This window comes from Brachionichthys hirsutus, chromosome 7 (assembly GCF_040956055.1).
Source record: "Brachionichthys hirsutus isolate HB-005 chromosome 7, CSIRO-AGI_Bhir_v1, whole genome shotgun sequence".
NCBI lineage: Eukaryota > Metazoa > Chordata > Actinopteri > Lophiiformes > Brachionichthyidae > Brachionichthys > Brachionichthys hirsutus.
The window spans coordinates 1,699,143-1,715,797 of record NC_090903.1 but is presented as its reverse complement, the minus strand read 5'-3'; the positions used below and the strand labels follow the sequence as shown (position 1 = coordinate 1,715,797).

The window sequence follows — 16,655 nt, the reverse complement described above, 5'->3', positions numbered from 1 at the left end:
TTTCTTTAAATTCAAAATTCTGACCAATTTAAAAGCTCACAGCACCTGGTATTCCAAGTGAGTCTCCTGCACATGTACTAACCAGGCCCGTGCCTGCTCGGCTTCCAAGATCTGATGAGATTGGGCACCCCCGGGCAGGTATGGCCGTGAGCTGGAGTACAGTATAGAAAACATGGTATATATAGATTTGTCACAATTTTAAACAACTTCAGCAACAAAGGCAACTTTCTTTAACCAGACAACTAAAGCACATTTTTCTACAATCAGTCGTCAAGTCCTGAATTCCATGATCGCATTCATCCCAGGTAGATTTTTTTTCTTTAAATCCAAAATTCTGACCAATTTAAAAGCTCACAGCACCTGGTATTCCAAGTGAGTCTCCTGCACATGTCCTAACCAGGCCCGCGCCTGCTCGGCTTCCAAGGTCTGATGAGATTGGGCACTCCCAGGCAGGTATGGCCGCAAGCTGGAGTACGGTATAGAAAACATAGTATATATAGATTTGTCACAATTTTAAACAACTTCAGCAACAAAGGCAACTTTCTTTAACCAGACAACTACAACACATTTTATACAATCAGTCGTCAAGTCCTGAATTCCATGATCGCATTCATCCCAGGTAGATTTTTTTTCTTTAAATCCAAAATTCTGACCAATTTAAAAGCTCACAGCACCTGGTATTCCAAGTGAGTCTCCTGCACATGTCCTAACCAGGCCCGCGCCTGCTCAGCTTCCAAGGTCTGATGAGATTGGGCACTTCCAGGCAGGTATGGCCGCGAGCTGGAGTACAGTATAGAAAACATAGTATATATAGATTTGTCACAATTTTAAACAGCTTCAGCAACTTCAGCAACTTTCTTTAACCAGACAACTAAAGCACATTTTTCTACAATCAGTTGTCAAGTCCTGAATTCCATGATCGCATTCATCCCAGGTAGATTTTTTTTCTTTAAATCCAAAATTCTGACCAATTTAAAAGCTCACAGCACCTGGTATTCCAAGTGAGTCTCCTGCACATGTCCTAACAAGGCCCGCGCCTGCTCGGCTTCCAAGGTCTGATGAGATTGGGCACTCCCAGGCAGGTATGGCCGCGAGCTGGAGTATGGTATAGAAAACATAGTATATATAGATTTGTCACAATTTTAAACAACTTCAGCAACAAAGGCAACTTTCTTTAACCAGACAACTACAACACATTTTTATACAATCAGTCGTCAAGTCCTGAATTCCATGATCGCATTCATCCCAGGTAGATTTTTTTTCTGTCAATTCAAAATTCTGACCAATTTAAAAGCTCACAGCACCTGGTATTCCAAGTGAGTCTCCTGCACATGTACTAACCAGGCCCGTGCCTGCTTGGCTTCCAAGATCTGACGAGATTGGGCACTCCCAGGCAGGTATGGCCGTGAGCTGGAGCACGGTATAGAAAACATAGTATATATAGATTTGTCACAATTTTAAACAACTTCAGCAACAAAGGCAACTTTCTTTAACCAGACAACTAAAACACATTTTTCTACAATCAGTCGTCAAGTCCTGAATTCCATGATCGCATTCATCCCAGGTAAAAAAAAATTCTGTCAATTCAAAATTCTGACCAATTTAAAAGCTCACAGCACCTGGTATTCCAAGTGAGTCTCCTGCACATGTACTAACCAGGCCCGTGCCTGCTTGGCTTCCAAGATCTGACGAGATTGGGCACTCCCAGGCAGGTATGGCCGTGAGCTGGAGCACAGTATAGAAAACATAGTATATATAGATTTGTCACAATTTTAAACAACTTCAGCAACAAAGGCAACTTTCTTTAACCAGACAACTAAAGCACATTTTTCTACAATCAGTCGTCAAGTCCTGAATTCCATGATCGCGTTCATCCCAGGTAGATTTTTTTTCTTTAAATCCAAAATTCTGACCAATTTAAAAGCCCACAGCACCTGGTATTCCAAGTGAGTCTCCTGCACATGTACTGACCAGGCCCTTGCCTGCTTGGCTTCCAAGATCTGATGAGATTGGGCACTCCCAGGCAGGTATGGCCGCGAGCTGGAGTACGGTATAGAAAACATAGTATATATAGATTTGTCACAATTTTAAACAACTTCAGCAACAAAGGCAACTTTCTTTAACCAGACAACTAAAGCACATTTTTCTACAATCAGTCGTCAAGTCCTGAATTCCATGATCGCATTCATCCCAGGAAGATTTTTTTCTTTAAATTCAAAATTCTGACCAATTTAAAAGCTCACAGCACCTGGTATTCCAAGTGAGTCTCCTGCACATGTACTAACCAGGCCCGTGCCTGCTCGGCTTCCAAGATCTGATGAGATTGGGCACCCCCGGGCAGGTATGGCCGTGAGCTGGAGTACAGTATAGAAAACATGGTATATATAGATTTGTCACAATTTTAAACAACTTCAGCAACAAAGGCAACTTTCTTTAACCAGACAACTAAAACACATTTTTCTACAATCAGTCGTCAAGTCCTGAATTCCATGATCGCATTCATCCCAGGAAGATTTTTTTCTTTAAATTCAAAATTCTGACCAATTTAAAAGCTCACAGCACCTGGTATTCCGAGCGAGTCTCCTGCACATGTACTAACCAGGCCCGCGCCTGCTTGGCTTCCAAGATCTGATGAGATTGGGCACTCCCGGGCAGGTATGGCCGTGAGCTGGAGCACAGTATAGAAAACATAGTATATATAGATTTGTCACAATTTTAAACAACTTCAGCAACAAAGGCAACTTTCTTTAACCAGACAACTAAAACACATTTTTCTACAATCAGTCGTCAAGTCCTGAATTCCATGATCGCATTCATCCCAGGTAGATTTTTTTTCTTTAAATCCAAAATTCTGACCAATTTAAAAGCTCACGGCACCTGGTATTCCAAGTGAGTCCCCTGCACATGTACTGACCGGGCCCGTGCCTGCTTGGCTTCCAAGATCTGATGAGATTGGGCACTCCCAGGCAGGTATGGCCGTGAGCTGGAGTACGGTATCGAAAACATAGTATATATAGATTTGTCACAATTTTAAACAACTTCAGCAACAAAGGCAACTTTCTTTAACCCAGACAACGACAACACATTTTTATACAATCAGTCGTCAAGTCCTGAATTCCACGATCACATTCATCCCAGGTAGATTTTTTTTCTTTGAATTCAAAATTCTGACCAATTTAAAAGCTCACAGCACCTGGAATCCCAAGTGAGTCTCCTGCAAATGTACTAACCAGGCCCATGCCTGCTTGGCTTCCAAGATCTGACGAGATTGGGCACTCCCAGGCAGGTATGGCCGTGAGCTAGAGCATGGCATAGAAAACATAGTATATATAGATTTGTCACAATTTTAAACAACTTCAGCAACAAAGGCAACTTTCTTTAACCAGACAACTAAAACACATTTTTCTACAATCAGTCGTCAAGTCCTGAATTCCATGATCGCATTCATCCCAGGTAAAAAAAAATTCTGTCAATTCAAAATTCTGACCAATTTAAAAGCTCACAGCACCTGGTATTCCAAGTGAGTCTCCTGCACATGTACTAACCAGGCCCGTGCCCGCTTGGCTTCCAAGATCTGACGAGATTGGGCACTCCCAGGCAGGTATGGCCGTGAGCTGGAGTGCAGTATAGAAAACATAGTATATATAGATTTGTCACAATTTTAAACAACTTCAGCAACAAAGGCAACTTTCTTTAACCAGACAACTAAAGCACATTTTTCTACAATCAGTCGTCAAGTCCTGAATTCCATGATCGCGTTCATCCCAGGTAGATTTTTTTTCTTTAAATCCAAAATTCTGACCAATTTAAAAGCCCACAGCACCTGGTATTCCAAGTGAGTCTCCTGCACATGTACTGACCAGGCCCTTGCCTGCTTGGCTTCCAAGATCTGATGAGACTGGGCACTCCCAGGCAGGTATGGCCGTGAGCTGGAGTACAGCATAGAAAACATAGTATATATAGATTTGTCACAATTTTAAACAACTTCAGCAACAAAGGCAACTTTCTTTAACCAGACAACTAAAGCACATTTTTCTACAATCAGTCGTCAAGTCCTGAATTCCATGATCGCATTCATCCCAGGTAAAAAAAAAATCTGTCAATTCAAAATTCTGACCAATTTAAAAGCTCACAGCACCTGGTATTCCAAGTGAGTCTCCTGCACATGTACTAACCAGGCCCGTGCCTGCTTGGCTTCCAAGATCTGACGAGATTGGGCACTCCCAGGCAGGTATGGCCGTGAGCTGGAGTACAGTATAGAAAACATAGTATATATAGATTTGTCACAATTTTAAACAACTTCAGCAACAAAGGCAACTTTCTTTAACCAGACAACGAAAACACATTTTTATACAATCAGTCGTCAAGTCCTGAATTCCATGATCGCATTCATCCCAGGTAGATTTTTTTTCTGTCAATTCAAAATTCTGACCAATTTAACCCTTATGTTATGTTAAGGGTCAATTTGACCCGTTTCAGTTTTCGTGTTGACCAAAGTACTGGTTATCCTTTGTTTTTTGTCACACAATTTTGTGACTTTTCCTCATCTTGGGTCATGAACTTGTGTGTAAAATCTGGACACCTTGATGTGTAGTATAATGTCTGTGCAGAGTTTGTATACGAATATGATGTTGGGGTCATTTTGACCCGGACACTTTAATGAGGGTAAGAAACTGTTCAGATCCAAAATAAACATTGATGTCTTTTATGTCCTTTATTTAGATTGCCCAATTATTTGTATTTTGACTCCCTCTGAATAGCTATTTTGACACAGAGACCCAGGTGTGAGTAGAGGAGGAACTTTTTCTCCCTTGTCCTTGTCACTGTTCTCATGTCATCTCTTTGACAAACACACCAAAAATGAGCTCCAGAAGGTTTACAGTTGATGCTACTTTGGCTTTAGTGATGCAGAGGAAGAGATTTCAGAGACCGGGGACAATGTTATTGATGATCCAGATTGTCAATTTTCCTCCAATGAGGAGGATTCAGAGGACGAGTCTGCCATTGCCTCTCCATCAGATGAAAACCAAGGAATGCAGCAATAATCATCCACAGAGGGGACATGGGCATCTAAAGATGGTAATATAAAATGGTCAACAGCACCACACCAAAGCCGAGGTAGACTGTCATCTTCCAATGTCATCAAAAGGACTCCCGGTCCTACAAGATTTGCTGTCACACGAGTCGATGATATTCAATCAGCATTTCAGCTCTTCATATCCCCACCAATAGAGAAGATTATACTGGACATGACCAATTTGGAGGGAAGGTGTGTATTTCAAGAGAAATGGAAGCCACTGGATCAGACTGACTTGCATGCTTACATCGGAATTCTGGTATTAGCTGGAGTCTACAGGTCAAAGGGAGAAGCAACTGCAAGTCTGTGGAATCAAGAGAATGGAAGGCCAATCCTTCGAGCAACAATGTCTCTGGAGACATTTCACATGATATCTCGTGTGATCCGATTTGACAACCGCGACACCAGAGCTGTTGAACATTGAAAATCTGAGGAAATGGAGCAAGTCGAATGAAAAAAAAAAAGTGTTCATGAAGAGGGAAAAACTTTAAATAGTTCTTAAATATAGTGTTGAAATTAAAAATGTATTGTATGTCTCTTTTCTAAATGTTCATATAATCTAAAATGAAGATGTTATTGGTTTAACGCGTTTTTTTTTTACTGTTTTGAGTGGATTTACACAGTGCGGGTCAAAATGACCCTAACATAAACAACGTTATTATTTTTCAACATAATACAAGGGTTAAAAGCTCACGGCACCTGGTATTCCGAGTGAGTCTCCTGCACATGTACTGACCAGGCCCACGCCTGCTTGGCTTCCAAGGTCTGGTGAGATTGGGCACTCCCAGGCAGGTATGGCCGCGAGCTGGAGTACGGTATAGAAAACATAGTATATATAGATTTGTCACAATTTTAAACAACTTCAGCAACAAAGGCAACTTTCTTTAACCAGACAACTAAAGCACATTTTTCTACAATCAGTCGTCAAGTCCTGAATTCCATGATCGCATTCATCCCAGGAAGATTTTTTTCTTTAAATTCAAAATTCTGACCAATTTAAAAGCTCACAGCACCTGGTATTCCAAGTGAGTCTCCTGCACATGTACTAACCAGGCCCGTGCCTGCTCGGCTTCCAAGATCTGATGAGATTGGGCACCCCCGGGCAGGTATGGCCGTGAGCTGGAGTACAGTATAGAAAACATGGTATATATAGATTTGTCACAATTTTAAACAACTTCAGCAACAAAGGCAACTTTCTTTAACCAGACAACTAAAGCACATTTTTCTACAATCAGTCGTCAAGTCCTGAATTCCATGATCGCATTCATCCCAGGTAGATTTTTTTTCTTTAAATCCAAAATTCTGACCAATTTAAAAGCTCACAGCACCTGGTATTCCAAGTGAGTCTCCTGCACATGTCCTAACCAGGCCCGCGCCTGCTCGGCTTCCAAGGTCTGATGAGATTGGGCACTCCCAGGCAGGTATGGCCGCAAGCTGGAGTACGGTATAGAAAACATAGTATATATAGATTTGTCACAATTTTAAACAACTTCAGCAACAAAGGCAACTTTCTTTAACCAGACAACTACAACACATTTTATACAATCAGTCGTCAAGTCCTGAATTCCATGATCGCATTCATCCCAGGTAGATTTTTTTTCTTTAAATCCAAAATTCTGACCAATTTAAAAGCTCACAGCACCTGGTATTCCAAGTGAGTCTCCTGCACATGTCCTAACCAGGCCCGCGCCTGCTCAGCTTCCAAGGTCTGATGAGATTGGGCACTTCCAGGCAGGTATGGCCGCGAGCTGGAGTACAGTATAGAAAACATAGTATATATAGATTTGTCACAATTTTAAACAGCTTCAGCAACTTCAGCAACTTTCTTTAACCAGACAACTAAAGCACATTTTTCTACAATCAGTCGTCAAGTCCTGAATTCCATGATCGCATTCATCCCAGGTAGATTTTTTTTCTTTAAATCCAAAATTCTGACCAATTTAAAAGCTCACAGCACCTGGTATTCCAAGTGAGTCTCCTGCACATGTCCTAACCAGGCCCGCGCCTGCTCGGCTTCCAAGGTCTGATGAGATTGGGCACTCCCAGGCAGGTATGGCCGCGAGCTGGAGTATGGTATAGAAAACATAGTATATATAGATTTGTCACAATTTTAAACAACTTCAGCAACAAAGGCAACTTTCTTTAACCAGACAACTACAACACATTTTTATACAATCAGTCGTCAAGTCCTGAATTCCATGATCGCATTCATCCCAGGTAGATTTTTTTTCTGTCAATTCAAAATTCTGACCAATTTAAAAGCTCACAGCACCTGGTATTCCAAGTGAGTCTCCTGCACATGTACTAACCAGGCCCGTGCCTGCTTGGCTTCCAAGATCTGACGAGATTGGGCACTCCCAGGCAGGTATGGCCGTGAGCTGGAGCACGGTATAGAAAACATAGTATATATAGATTTGTCACAATTTTAAACAACTTCAGCAACAAAGGCAACTTTCTTTAACCAGACAACTAAAACACATTTTTCTACAATCAGTCGTCAAGTCCTGAATTCCATGATCGCATTCATCCCAGGTAAAAAAAAATTCTGTCAATTCAAAATTCTGACCAATTTAAAAGCTCACAGCACCTGGTATTCCAAGTGAGTCTCCTGCACATGTACTAACCAGGCCCGTGCCTGCTTGGCTTCCAAGATCTGACGAGATTGGGCACTCCCAGGCAGGTATGGCCGTGAGCTGGAGCACAGTATAGAAAACATAGTATATATAGATTTGTCACAATTTTAAACAACTTCAGCAACAAAGGCAACTTTCTTTAACCAGACAACTAAAGCACATTTTTCTACAATCAGTCGTCAAGTCCTGAATTCCATGATCGCGTTCATCCCAGGTAGATTTTTTTTCTTTAAATCCAAAATTCTGACCAATTTAAAAGCCCACAGCACCTGGTATTCCAAGTGAGTCTCCTGCACATGTACTGACCAGGCCCTTGCCTGCTTGGCTTCCAAGATCTGATGAGATTGGGCACTCCCAGGCAGGTATGGCCGTGAGCTGGAGTACAGTATAGAAAACATAGTATATATAGATTTGTCACAATTTTAAACAACTTCAGCAACAAAGGCAACTTTCTTTAACCGGACAACTAAAACACATTTTTCTACAATCAGTCGTCAAGTCCTGAATTCCATGATCGCATTCATCCCAGGAAGATTTTTTTCTTTAAATTCAAAATTCTGACCAATTTAAAAGCTCACAGCACCTGGTATTCCGAGCGAGTCTCCTGCACATGTACTAACCAGGCCCGTGCCTGCTTGGCTTCCAAGATCTGATGAGATTGGGCACTCCCGGGCAGGTATGGCCGTGAGCTGGAGCACAGTATAGAAAACATAGTATATATAGATTTGTCACAATTTTAAACAACTTCAGCAACAAAGGCAACTTTCTTTAACCAGACAACTAAAACACATTTTTCTACAATCAGTCGTCAAGTCCTGAATTCCATGATCGCATTCATCCCAGGTAGATTTTTTTTCTTTAAATCCAAAATTCTGACCAATTTAAAAGCTCACGGCACCTGGTATTCCAAGTGAGTCCCCTGCACATGTACTGACCGGGCCCGTGCCTGCTTGGCTTCCAAGATCTGATGAGATTGGGCACTCCCAGGCAGGTATGGCCGTGAGCTGGAGTACGGTATCGAAAACATAGTATATATAGATTTGTCACAATTTTAAACACCTTCAGCAACAAAGGCAACTTTCTTTAACCAGACAACGACAACACATTTTTATACAATCAGTCGTCAAGTCCTGAATTCCATGATCACATTCATCCCAGGTAGATTTTTTTTCTTTGAATTCAAAATTCTGACCAATTTAAAAGCTCACAGCACCTGGAATCCCAAGTGAGTCTCCTGCAAATGTACTAACCAGGCCCATGCCTGCTTGGCTTCCAAGGTCTGACGAGATTGGGCACTCCCAGGCAGGTATGGCCGTGAGCTAGAGCATGGCATAGAAAACATAGTATATATAGATTTGTCACAATTTTAAACAACTTCAGCAACAAAGGCAACTTTCTTTAACCAGACAACTAAAACACATTTTTCTACAATCAGTCGTCAAGTCCTGAATTCCATGATCGCATTCATCCCAGGTAAAAAAAAATTCTGTCAATTCAAAATTCTGACCAATTTAAAAGCTCACAGCACCTGGTATTCCAAGTGAGTCTCCTGCACATGTACTAACCAGGCCCGTGCCTGCTTGGCTTCCAAGATCTGACGAGATTGGGCACTCCCAGGCAGGTATGGCCGTGAGCTGGAGTGCAGTATAGAAAACATAGTATATATAGATTTGTCACAATTTTAAACAACTTCAGCAACAAAGGCAACTTTCTTTAACCAGACAACTAAAGCACATTTTTCTACAATCAGTCGTCAAGTCCTGAATTCCATGATCGCGTTCATCCCAGGTAGATTTTTTTTCTTTAAATCCAAAATTCTGACCAATTTAAAAGCCCACAGCACCTGGTATTCCAAGTGAGTCTCCTGCACATGTACTGACCAGGCCCTTGCCTGCTTGGCTTCCAAGATCTGATGAGACTGGGCACTCCCAGGCAGGTATGGCCGTGAGCTGGAGTACAGTATAGAAAACATAGTATATATAGATTTGTCACAATTTTAAACAACTTCAGCAACAAAGGCAACTTTCTTTAACCAGACAACTAAAGCACATTTTTCTACAATCAGTCGTCAAGTCCTGAATTCCATGATCGCATTCATCCCAGGTAAAAAAAAAATCTGTCAATTCAAAATTCTGACCAATTTAAAAGCTCGCAGCACCTGGTATTCCAAGTGAGTCTCCTGCACATGTACTAACCAGGCCCGTGCCTGCTTGGCTTCCAAGATCTGACGAGATTGGGCACTCCCAGGCAGGTATGGCCGTGAGCTGGAGTACAGTATAGAAAACATAGTATATATAGATTTGTCACAATTTTAAACAACTTCAGCAACAAAGGCAACTTTCTTTAACCAGACAACGAAAACACATTTTTATACAATCAGTCGTCAAGTCCTGAATTCCATGATCGCATTCATCCCAGGTAGATTTTTTTTCTGTCAATTCAAAATTCTGACCAATTTAAAAGCTCACGGCACCTGGTATTCCGAGTGAGTCTCCTGCACATGTACTGACCAGGCCCACGCCTGCTTGGCTTCCAAGGTCTGGTGAGATTGGGCACTCCCAGGCAGGTATGGCCGCGAGCTGGAGTACGGTATAGAAAACATAGTATATATAGATTTGTCACAATTTTAAACAACTTCAGCAACAAAGGCAACTTTCTTTAACCAGACAACTAAAGCACATTTTTCTACAATCAGTCGTCAAGTCCTGAATTCCATGATCGCATTCATCCCAGGAAGATTTTTTTCTTTAAATTCAAAATTCTGACCAATTTAAAAGCTCACAGCACCTGGTATTCCAAGTGAGTCTCCTGCACATGTACTAACCAGGCCCGTGCCTGCTCGGCTTCCAAGATCTGATGAGATTGGGCACCCCCGGGCAGGTATGGCCGTGAGCTGGAGTACAGTATAGAAAACATGGTATATATAGATTTGTCACAATTTTAAACAACTTCAGCAACAAAGGCAACTTTCTTTAACCAGACAACTAAAACACATTTTTCTACAATCAGTCGTCAAGTCCTGAATTCCATGATCGCATTCATCCCAGGAAGATTTTTTTCTTTAAATTCAAAATTCTGACCAATTTAAAAGCTCACAGCACCTGGTATTCCGAGCGAGTCTCCTGCACATGTACTAACCAGGCCCGCGCCTGCTTGGCTTCCAAGATCTGATGAGATTGGGCACTCCCGGGCAGGTATGGCCGTGAGCTGGAGCACAGTATAGAAAACATAGTATATATAGATTTGTCACAATTTTAAACAACTTCAGCAACAAAGGCAACTTTCTTTAACCAGACAACTAAAACACATTTTTCTACAATCAGTCGTCAAGTCCTGAATTCCATGATCGCATTCATCCCAGGTAGATTTTTTTTCTTTAAATCCAAAATTCTGACCAATTTAAAAGCTCACGGCACCTGGTATTCCAAGTGAGTCCCCTGCACATGTACTGACCGGGCCCGTGCCTGCTTGGCTTCCAAGATCTGATGAGATTGGGCACTCCCAGGCAGGTATGGCCGTGAGCTGGAGTACGGTATCGAAAACATAGTATATATAGATTTGTCACAATTTTAAACAACTTCAGCAACAAAGGCAACTTTCTTTAACCAGACAACGACAACACATTTTTATACAATCAGTCGTCAAGTCCTGAATTCCATGATCACATTCATCCCAGGTAGATTTTTTTTCTTTGAATTCAAAATTCTGACCAATTTAAAAGCTCGCAGCACCTGGAATCCCAAGTGAGTCTCCTGCAAATGTACTAACCAGGCCCATGCCTGCTTGGCTTCCAAGATCTGACGAGATTGGGCACTCCCAGGCAGGTATGGCCGTGAGCTAGAGCATGGCATAGAAAACATAGTATATATAGATTTGTCACAATTTTAAACAACTTCAGCAACAAAGGCAACTTTCTTTAACCAGACAACTAAAACACATTTTTCTACAATCAGTCGTCAAGTCCTGAATTCCATGATCGCATTCATCCCAGGTAAAAAAAAATTCTGTCAATTCAAAATTCTGACCAATTTAAAAGCTCACAGCACCTGGTATTCCAAGTGAGTCTCCTGCACATGTACTAACCAGGCCCGTGCCTGCTTGGCTTCCAAGATCTGACGAGATTGGGCACTCCCAGGCAGGTATGGCCGTGAGCTGGAGTGCAGTATAGAAAACATAGTATATATAGATTTGTCACAATTTTAAACAACTTCAGCAACAAAGGCAACTTTCTTTAACCAGACAACTAAAGCACATTTTTCTACAATCAGTCGTCAAGTCCTGAATTCCATGATCGCGTTCATCCCAGGTAGATTTTTTTTCTTTAAATCCAAAATTCTGACCAATTTAAAAGCCCACAGCACCTGGTATTCCAAGTGAGTCTCCTGCACATGTACTGACCAGGCCCTTGCCTGCTTGGCTTCCAAGATCTGATGAGACTGGGCACTCCCAGGCAGGTATGGCCGTGAGCTGGAGTACAGTATAGAAAACATAGTATATATAGATTTGTCACAATTTTAAACAACTTCAGCAACAAAGGCAACTTTCTTTAACCAGACAACTAAAGCACATTTTTCTACAATCAGTCGTCAAGTCCTGAATTCCATGATCGCATTCATCCCAGGTAAAAAAAAAATCTGTCAATTCAAAATTCTGACCAATTTAAAAGCTCACAGCACCTGGTATTCCAAGTGAGTCTCCTGCACATGTACTAACCAGGCCCGTGCCTGCTTGGCTTCCAAGATCTGACGAGATTGGGCACTCCCAGGCAGGTATGGCCGTGAGCTGGAGTACAGTATAGAAAACATAGTATATATAGATTTGTCACAATTTTAAACAACTTCAGCAACAAAGGCAACTTTCTTTAACCAGACAACGAAAACACATTTTTATACAATCAGTCGTCAAGTCCTGAATTCCATGATCGCATTCATCCCAGGTAGATTTTTTTTCTGTCAATTCAAAATTCTGACCAATTTAAAAGCTCACGGCACCTGGTATTCCGAGTGAGTCTCCTGCACATGTACTGACCAGGCCCACGCCTGCTTGGCTTCCAAGGTCTGGTGAGATTGGGCACTCCCAGGCAGGTATGGCCGCGAGCTGGAGTACGGTATAGAAAACATAGTATATATAGATTTGTCACAATTTTAAACAACTTCAGCAACAAAGGCAACTTTCTTTAACCAGACAACTAAAGCACATTTTTCTACAATCAGTCGTCAAGTCCTGAATTCCATGATCGCATTCATCCCAGGAAGATTTTTTTCTTTAAATTCAAAATTCTGACCAATTTAAAAGCTCACAGCACCTGGTATTCCAAGTGAGTCTCCTGCACATGTCCTAACCAGGCCCGCGCCTGCTCGGCTTCCAAGGTCTGATGAGATTGGGCACTCCCAGGCAGGTATGGCCGCAAGCTGGAGTACGGTATAGAAAACATAGTATATATAGATTTGTCACAATTTTAAACAACTTCAGCAACAAAGGCAACTTTCTTTAACCAGACAACTACAACACATTTTATACAATCAGTCGTCAAGTCCTGAATTCCATGATCGCATTCATCCCAGGTAGATTTTTTTTCTTTAAATCCAAAATTCTGACCAATTTAAAAGCTCACAGCACCTGGTATTCCAAGTGAGTCTCCTGCACATGTCCTAACCAGGCCCGCGCCTGCTCAGCTTCCAAGGTCTGATGAGATTGGGCACTTCCAGGCAGGTATGGCCGCGAGCTGGAGTACAGTATAGAAAACATAGTATATATAGATTTGTCACAATTTTAAACAGCTTCAGCAACTTCAGCAACTTTCTTTAACCAGACAACTAAAGCACATTTTTCTACAATCAGTCGTCAAGTCCTGAATTCCATGATCGCATTCATCCCAGGTAGATTTTTTTTCTTTAAATCCAAAATTCTGACCAATTTAAAAGCTCACAGCACCTGGTATTCCAAGTGAGTCTCCTGCACATGTCCTAACCAGGCCCGCGCCTGCTCGGCTTCCAAGGTCTGATGAGATTGGGCACTCCCAGGCAGGTATGGCCGCGAGCTGGAGCATGGTATAGAAAACATAGTATATATAGATTTGTCACAATTTTAAACAACTTCAGCAACAAAGGCAACTTTCTTTAACCAGACAACTACAACACATTTTTATACAATCAGTCGTCAAGTCCTGAATTCCATGATCGCATTCATCCCAGGTAGATTTTTTTTCTGTCAATTCAAAATTCTGACCAATTTAAAAGCTCACAGCACCTGGTATTCCAAGTGAGTCTCCTGCACATGTACTAACCAGGCCCGTGCCTGCTTGGCTTCCAAGACCTGACGAGATTGGGCACTCCCAGGCAGGTATGGCCGTGAGATGGAGCACAGTATAGAAAACATAGTATATATAGATTTGTCACAATTTTAAACAACTTCAGCAACAAAGGCAACTTTCTTTAACCAGACAACTAAAACACATTTTTCTACAATCAGTCGTCAAGTCCTGAATTCCATGATCGCATTCATCCCAGGTAAAAAAAAATTCTGTCAATTCAAAATTCTGACCAATTTAAAAGCTCACAGCACCTGGTATTCCAAGTGAGTCTCCTGCACATGTACTAACCAGGCCCGTGCCTGCTTGGCTTCCAAGATCTGATGAGATTGGGCACTCCCCGGCAGGTATGGCCGTGAGCTGGAGCACGGTACAGAAAACATGGTATATATAGATTTGTCACAATTTTAAACAACTTCAGCAACAAAGGCAACTTTCTTGAACCAGACAACTAAAACACATTTTTCTACAATCAGTCGTCAAGTCCTGAATTCCATGATCGCATTCATCCCAGGTAGATTTTTTTTCTTTAAATCCAAAATTCTGACCAATTTAAAAGCCCACAGCACCCGGTATTCCAAGTGAGTCTCCTGCACATGTACTGACCAGGCCCTTGCCCGCTTGGCTTCCAAGATCTGATGAGATTGGGCACTCCCAGGCAGGTATGGCCGTGAGCTGGAGTACAGTATAGAAAACATAGTATATATAGATTCGTCACAATTTTAAACAACTTCAGCAACAAAGGCAACTTTCTTTAACCAGACAACTACAACACATTTTTATACAATCAGTCGTCAAGTCCTGAATTCCATGATCGCATTCATCCCAGGTAGATTTTTTTTCTTTAAATCCAAAATTCTGACCAATTTAAAAGCTCACAGCACCTGGTATTCCAAGTGAGTCTCCTGCACATGTACTGACCAGGCCCGTGCCTGCTTGGCTTCCAAGATCGGATGAGATTGGGCACTCCCAGTCAGGTATGGCCGTGAGCTGGAGTGCAGTATAGAAAACATAGTATATATAGATTTGTCACAATTTTAAACAACTTCAGCAACAAAGGCAACTTTCTTGAACCAGACAACTAAAACACATTTTTCTACAATCAGTCGTCAAGTCCTGAATTCCATGATCGCATTCATCCCAGGAAGATTTTTTTCTTTAAATTCAAAATTCTGACCAATTTAAAAGCTCACAGCACCTGGTATTCCAAGTGAGTCTCCTGCACATGTACTAACCAGGCCCGTGCCTGCTTGGCTTCCAAGATCTGATGAGATTGGGCGCTCCCAGGCAGGTATGGCCGTGAGCTGGAGTACAGTATAGAAAACATAGTATATATAGATTTGTCACAATTTTAAACAACTTCAGCAACAAAGGCAACTTTCTTGAACCAGACAACTAAAACACATTTTTCTACAATCAGTCGTCAAGTCCTGAATTCCATGATCACATTCATCCCAGGAAGATTTTTTTTTTTAAATTCAAAATTCTGACCAATTTAAAAGCTCACAGCACCTGGTATTCCAAGTGAGTCTCCTGCACATGCACTAACCAGGCCCGTGCCTGCTTGGCTTCCAAGATCTGATGAGATTGGGCACTCCCTGGCAGGTATGGCCGTGAGCTGGAGTACAGTACAGAAAACATGGTATATATAGATTTGTCACAATTTTAAACAACTTCAGCAACAAAGGCAACGTTCTTTAACCAGACAACGAAAGCACATTTTTCTACAATCAGTCGTCAAGTCCTGAATTCCATGATCGCATTCATCCCAGGTAGATTTTTTTTCTTTAAATCCAAAATTCTGACCAATTTAAAAGCCCACAGCACCCGGTATTCCAAGTGAGTCTCCTGCACATGTACTGACCAGGCCCTTGCCTGCTTGGCTTCCAAGATCTGATGAGATTGGGCACTCCCAGGCAGGTATGGCCGTGAGCTGGAGTACAGTATAGAAAACATAGTATATATAGATTTGTCACAATTTTAAACAACTTCAGCAACAAAGGCAACTTTCTTTAACCAGACAATTACAACACATTTTTATACAATCAGTCGTCAAGTCCTGAATTCCATGATCGCATTCATCCCAGGTAGATTTTTTTCTGTCAATTCAAAATTCTGACCAATTTAAAAGCTCACAGCACCTGGTATTCCAAGTGAGTCTCCTGCACATGTACTAACCAGGCCCGTGCCTGCTTGGCTTCCAAGATCTGATGAGATTGGGCACTCCCAGGCAGGTATGGCCGTGAGCTGGAGTATGGTATAGAAAACATAGTATATATAGATTTGTCACAATTTTAAACAACTTCAGCAACAAAGGCAACTTTCTTTAACCAGACAACGACAACACATTTTTATACAATCAGTCGTCAAGTCCTGAATTCCATGATCACATTCATCCCAGGTAGATTTTTTTTCTTTGAATTCAAAATTCTGACCAATTTAAAAGCTCACAGCACCTGGAATCCCAAGTGAGTCCCCTGCACATGTACTAACCAGGCCCATGCCTGCTTGGCTTCCAAGATCTGATGGGATTGGGCACTCCCAGGCAGGTATGGCCGTGAGCTAGAGCATGGCATAGAAAACATAGTATATATAGATTTGTCACAATTTTAAACAACTTCAGCAACAAAGGCAA

The 16,655-nt window shown here is 41.7% G+C and overlaps 48 pseudogenes; all 48 read right to left on the bottom strand.

Moving 5' to 3' along the window:
• Window positions 1-33: 33 nt before the first annotated feature.
• Window positions 34-152, bottom strand: LOC137897161 (5S ribosomal RNA; annotated as a pseudogene).
• Window positions 153-348: 196 nt separating this feature from the next.
• On the bottom strand, window positions 349-467 carry LOC137897475 (5S ribosomal RNA; annotated as a pseudogene).
• Window positions 468-662: 195 nt separating this feature from the next.
• LOC137897205 (5S ribosomal RNA) lies at window positions 663-781 on the bottom strand (annotated as a pseudogene).
• Window positions 782-1,292: 511 nt separating this feature from the next.
• On the bottom strand, window positions 1,293-1,411 carry LOC137897502 (5S ribosomal RNA; annotated as a pseudogene).
• Window positions 1,412-1,607: 196 nt separating this feature from the next.
• LOC137897501 (5S ribosomal RNA) lies at window positions 1,608-1,726 on the bottom strand (annotated as a pseudogene).
• Window positions 1,727-1,922: 196 nt separating this feature from the next.
• LOC137896476 (5S ribosomal RNA) lies at window positions 1,923-2,041 on the bottom strand (annotated as a pseudogene).
• Window positions 2,042-2,236: 195 nt separating this feature from the next.
• Window positions 2,237-2,355, bottom strand: LOC137897160 (5S ribosomal RNA; annotated as a pseudogene).
• A 195-nt stretch (window positions 2,356-2,550) lies between these two features.
• LOC137896473 (5S ribosomal RNA) lies at window positions 2,551-2,669 on the bottom strand (annotated as a pseudogene).
• A 196-nt stretch (window positions 2,670-2,865) lies between these two features.
• Window positions 2,866-2,984, bottom strand: LOC137897670 (5S ribosomal RNA; annotated as a pseudogene).
• Window positions 2,985-3,181: 197 nt separating this feature from the next.
• Window positions 3,182-3,300, bottom strand: LOC137896609 (5S ribosomal RNA; annotated as a pseudogene).
• A 196-nt stretch (window positions 3,301-3,496) lies between these two features.
• Window positions 3,497-3,615, bottom strand: LOC137897706 (5S ribosomal RNA; annotated as a pseudogene).
• Window positions 3,616-3,811: 196 nt separating this feature from the next.
• LOC137896585 (5S ribosomal RNA) lies at window positions 3,812-3,930 on the bottom strand (annotated as a pseudogene).
• A 196-nt stretch (window positions 3,931-4,126) lies between these two features.
• Window positions 4,127-4,245, bottom strand: LOC137897495 (5S ribosomal RNA; annotated as a pseudogene).
• Window positions 4,246-5,764: 1,519 nt separating this feature from the next.
• LOC137896966 (5S ribosomal RNA) lies at window positions 5,765-5,883 on the bottom strand (annotated as a pseudogene).
• A 195-nt stretch (window positions 5,884-6,078) lies between these two features.
• Window positions 6,079-6,197, bottom strand: LOC137897159 (5S ribosomal RNA; annotated as a pseudogene).
• A 196-nt stretch (window positions 6,198-6,393) lies between these two features.
• On the bottom strand, window positions 6,394-6,512 carry LOC137897474 (5S ribosomal RNA; annotated as a pseudogene).
• Window positions 6,513-6,707: 195 nt separating this feature from the next.
• On the bottom strand, window positions 6,708-6,826 carry LOC137897203 (5S ribosomal RNA; annotated as a pseudogene).
• A 196-nt stretch (window positions 6,827-7,022) lies between these two features.
• On the bottom strand, window positions 7,023-7,141 carry LOC137897451 (5S ribosomal RNA; annotated as a pseudogene).
• Window positions 7,142-7,337: 196 nt separating this feature from the next.
• Window positions 7,338-7,456, bottom strand: LOC137897485 (5S ribosomal RNA; annotated as a pseudogene).
• A 196-nt stretch (window positions 7,457-7,652) lies between these two features.
• Window positions 7,653-7,771, bottom strand: LOC137897484 (5S ribosomal RNA; annotated as a pseudogene).
• A 196-nt stretch (window positions 7,772-7,967) lies between these two features.
• LOC137897794 (5S ribosomal RNA) lies at window positions 7,968-8,086 on the bottom strand (annotated as a pseudogene).
• A 195-nt stretch (window positions 8,087-8,281) lies between these two features.
• On the bottom strand, window positions 8,282-8,400 carry LOC137896308 (5S ribosomal RNA; annotated as a pseudogene).
• Window positions 8,401-8,596: 196 nt separating this feature from the next.
• On the bottom strand, window positions 8,597-8,715 carry LOC137897669 (5S ribosomal RNA; annotated as a pseudogene).
• Window positions 8,716-8,911: 196 nt separating this feature from the next.
• LOC137896828 (5S ribosomal RNA) lies at window positions 8,912-9,030 on the bottom strand (annotated as a pseudogene).
• Window positions 9,031-9,226: 196 nt separating this feature from the next.
• LOC137897482 (5S ribosomal RNA) lies at window positions 9,227-9,345 on the bottom strand (annotated as a pseudogene).
• A 196-nt stretch (window positions 9,346-9,541) lies between these two features.
• LOC137896583 (5S ribosomal RNA) lies at window positions 9,542-9,660 on the bottom strand (annotated as a pseudogene).
• Window positions 9,661-9,856: 196 nt separating this feature from the next.
• LOC137896553 (5S ribosomal RNA) lies at window positions 9,857-9,975 on the bottom strand (annotated as a pseudogene).
• Window positions 9,976-10,171: 196 nt separating this feature from the next.
• Window positions 10,172-10,290, bottom strand: LOC137896965 (5S ribosomal RNA; annotated as a pseudogene).
• A 195-nt stretch (window positions 10,291-10,485) lies between these two features.
• On the bottom strand, window positions 10,486-10,604 carry LOC137897158 (5S ribosomal RNA; annotated as a pseudogene).
• Window positions 10,605-10,799: 195 nt separating this feature from the next.
• On the bottom strand, window positions 10,800-10,918 carry LOC137896472 (5S ribosomal RNA; annotated as a pseudogene).
• A 196-nt stretch (window positions 10,919-11,114) lies between these two features.
• LOC137897668 (5S ribosomal RNA) lies at window positions 11,115-11,233 on the bottom strand (annotated as a pseudogene).
• A 196-nt stretch (window positions 11,234-11,429) lies between these two features.
• On the bottom strand, window positions 11,430-11,548 carry LOC137897113 (5S ribosomal RNA; annotated as a pseudogene).
• Window positions 11,549-11,744: 196 nt separating this feature from the next.
• Window positions 11,745-11,863, bottom strand: LOC137897481 (5S ribosomal RNA; annotated as a pseudogene).
• A 196-nt stretch (window positions 11,864-12,059) lies between these two features.
• On the bottom strand, window positions 12,060-12,178 carry LOC137896582 (5S ribosomal RNA; annotated as a pseudogene).
• Window positions 12,179-12,374: 196 nt separating this feature from the next.
• Window positions 12,375-12,493, bottom strand: LOC137897478 (5S ribosomal RNA; annotated as a pseudogene).
• Window positions 12,494-12,689: 196 nt separating this feature from the next.
• On the bottom strand, window positions 12,690-12,808 carry LOC137896962 (5S ribosomal RNA; annotated as a pseudogene).
• Window positions 12,809-13,003: 195 nt separating this feature from the next.
• On the bottom strand, window positions 13,004-13,122 carry LOC137897473 (5S ribosomal RNA; annotated as a pseudogene).
• Window positions 13,123-13,317: 195 nt separating this feature from the next.
• On the bottom strand, window positions 13,318-13,436 carry LOC137897202 (5S ribosomal RNA; annotated as a pseudogene).
• A 196-nt stretch (window positions 13,437-13,632) lies between these two features.
• Window positions 13,633-13,751, bottom strand: LOC137897450 (5S ribosomal RNA; annotated as a pseudogene).
• A 196-nt stretch (window positions 13,752-13,947) lies between these two features.
• On the bottom strand, window positions 13,948-14,066 carry LOC137896770 (5S ribosomal RNA; annotated as a pseudogene).
• Window positions 14,067-14,262: 196 nt separating this feature from the next.
• LOC137896325 (5S ribosomal RNA) lies at window positions 14,263-14,381 on the bottom strand (annotated as a pseudogene).
• Window positions 14,382-14,577: 196 nt separating this feature from the next.
• Window positions 14,578-14,696, bottom strand: LOC137896560 (5S ribosomal RNA; annotated as a pseudogene).
• Window positions 14,697-14,892: 196 nt separating this feature from the next.
• LOC137896567 (5S ribosomal RNA) lies at window positions 14,893-15,011 on the bottom strand (annotated as a pseudogene).
• Window positions 15,012-15,206: 195 nt separating this feature from the next.
• LOC137897449 (5S ribosomal RNA) lies at window positions 15,207-15,325 on the bottom strand (annotated as a pseudogene).
• A 195-nt stretch (window positions 15,326-15,520) lies between these two features.
• On the bottom strand, window positions 15,521-15,639 carry LOC137896971 (5S ribosomal RNA; annotated as a pseudogene).
• A 196-nt stretch (window positions 15,640-15,835) lies between these two features.
• Window positions 15,836-15,954, bottom strand: LOC137896329 (5S ribosomal RNA; annotated as a pseudogene).
• A 195-nt stretch (window positions 15,955-16,149) lies between these two features.
• Window positions 16,150-16,268, bottom strand: LOC137896338 (5S ribosomal RNA; annotated as a pseudogene).
• A 196-nt stretch (window positions 16,269-16,464) lies between these two features.
• Window positions 16,465-16,583, bottom strand: LOC137897686 (5S ribosomal RNA; annotated as a pseudogene).
• Window positions 16,584-16,655: the final 72 nt, after the last annotated feature.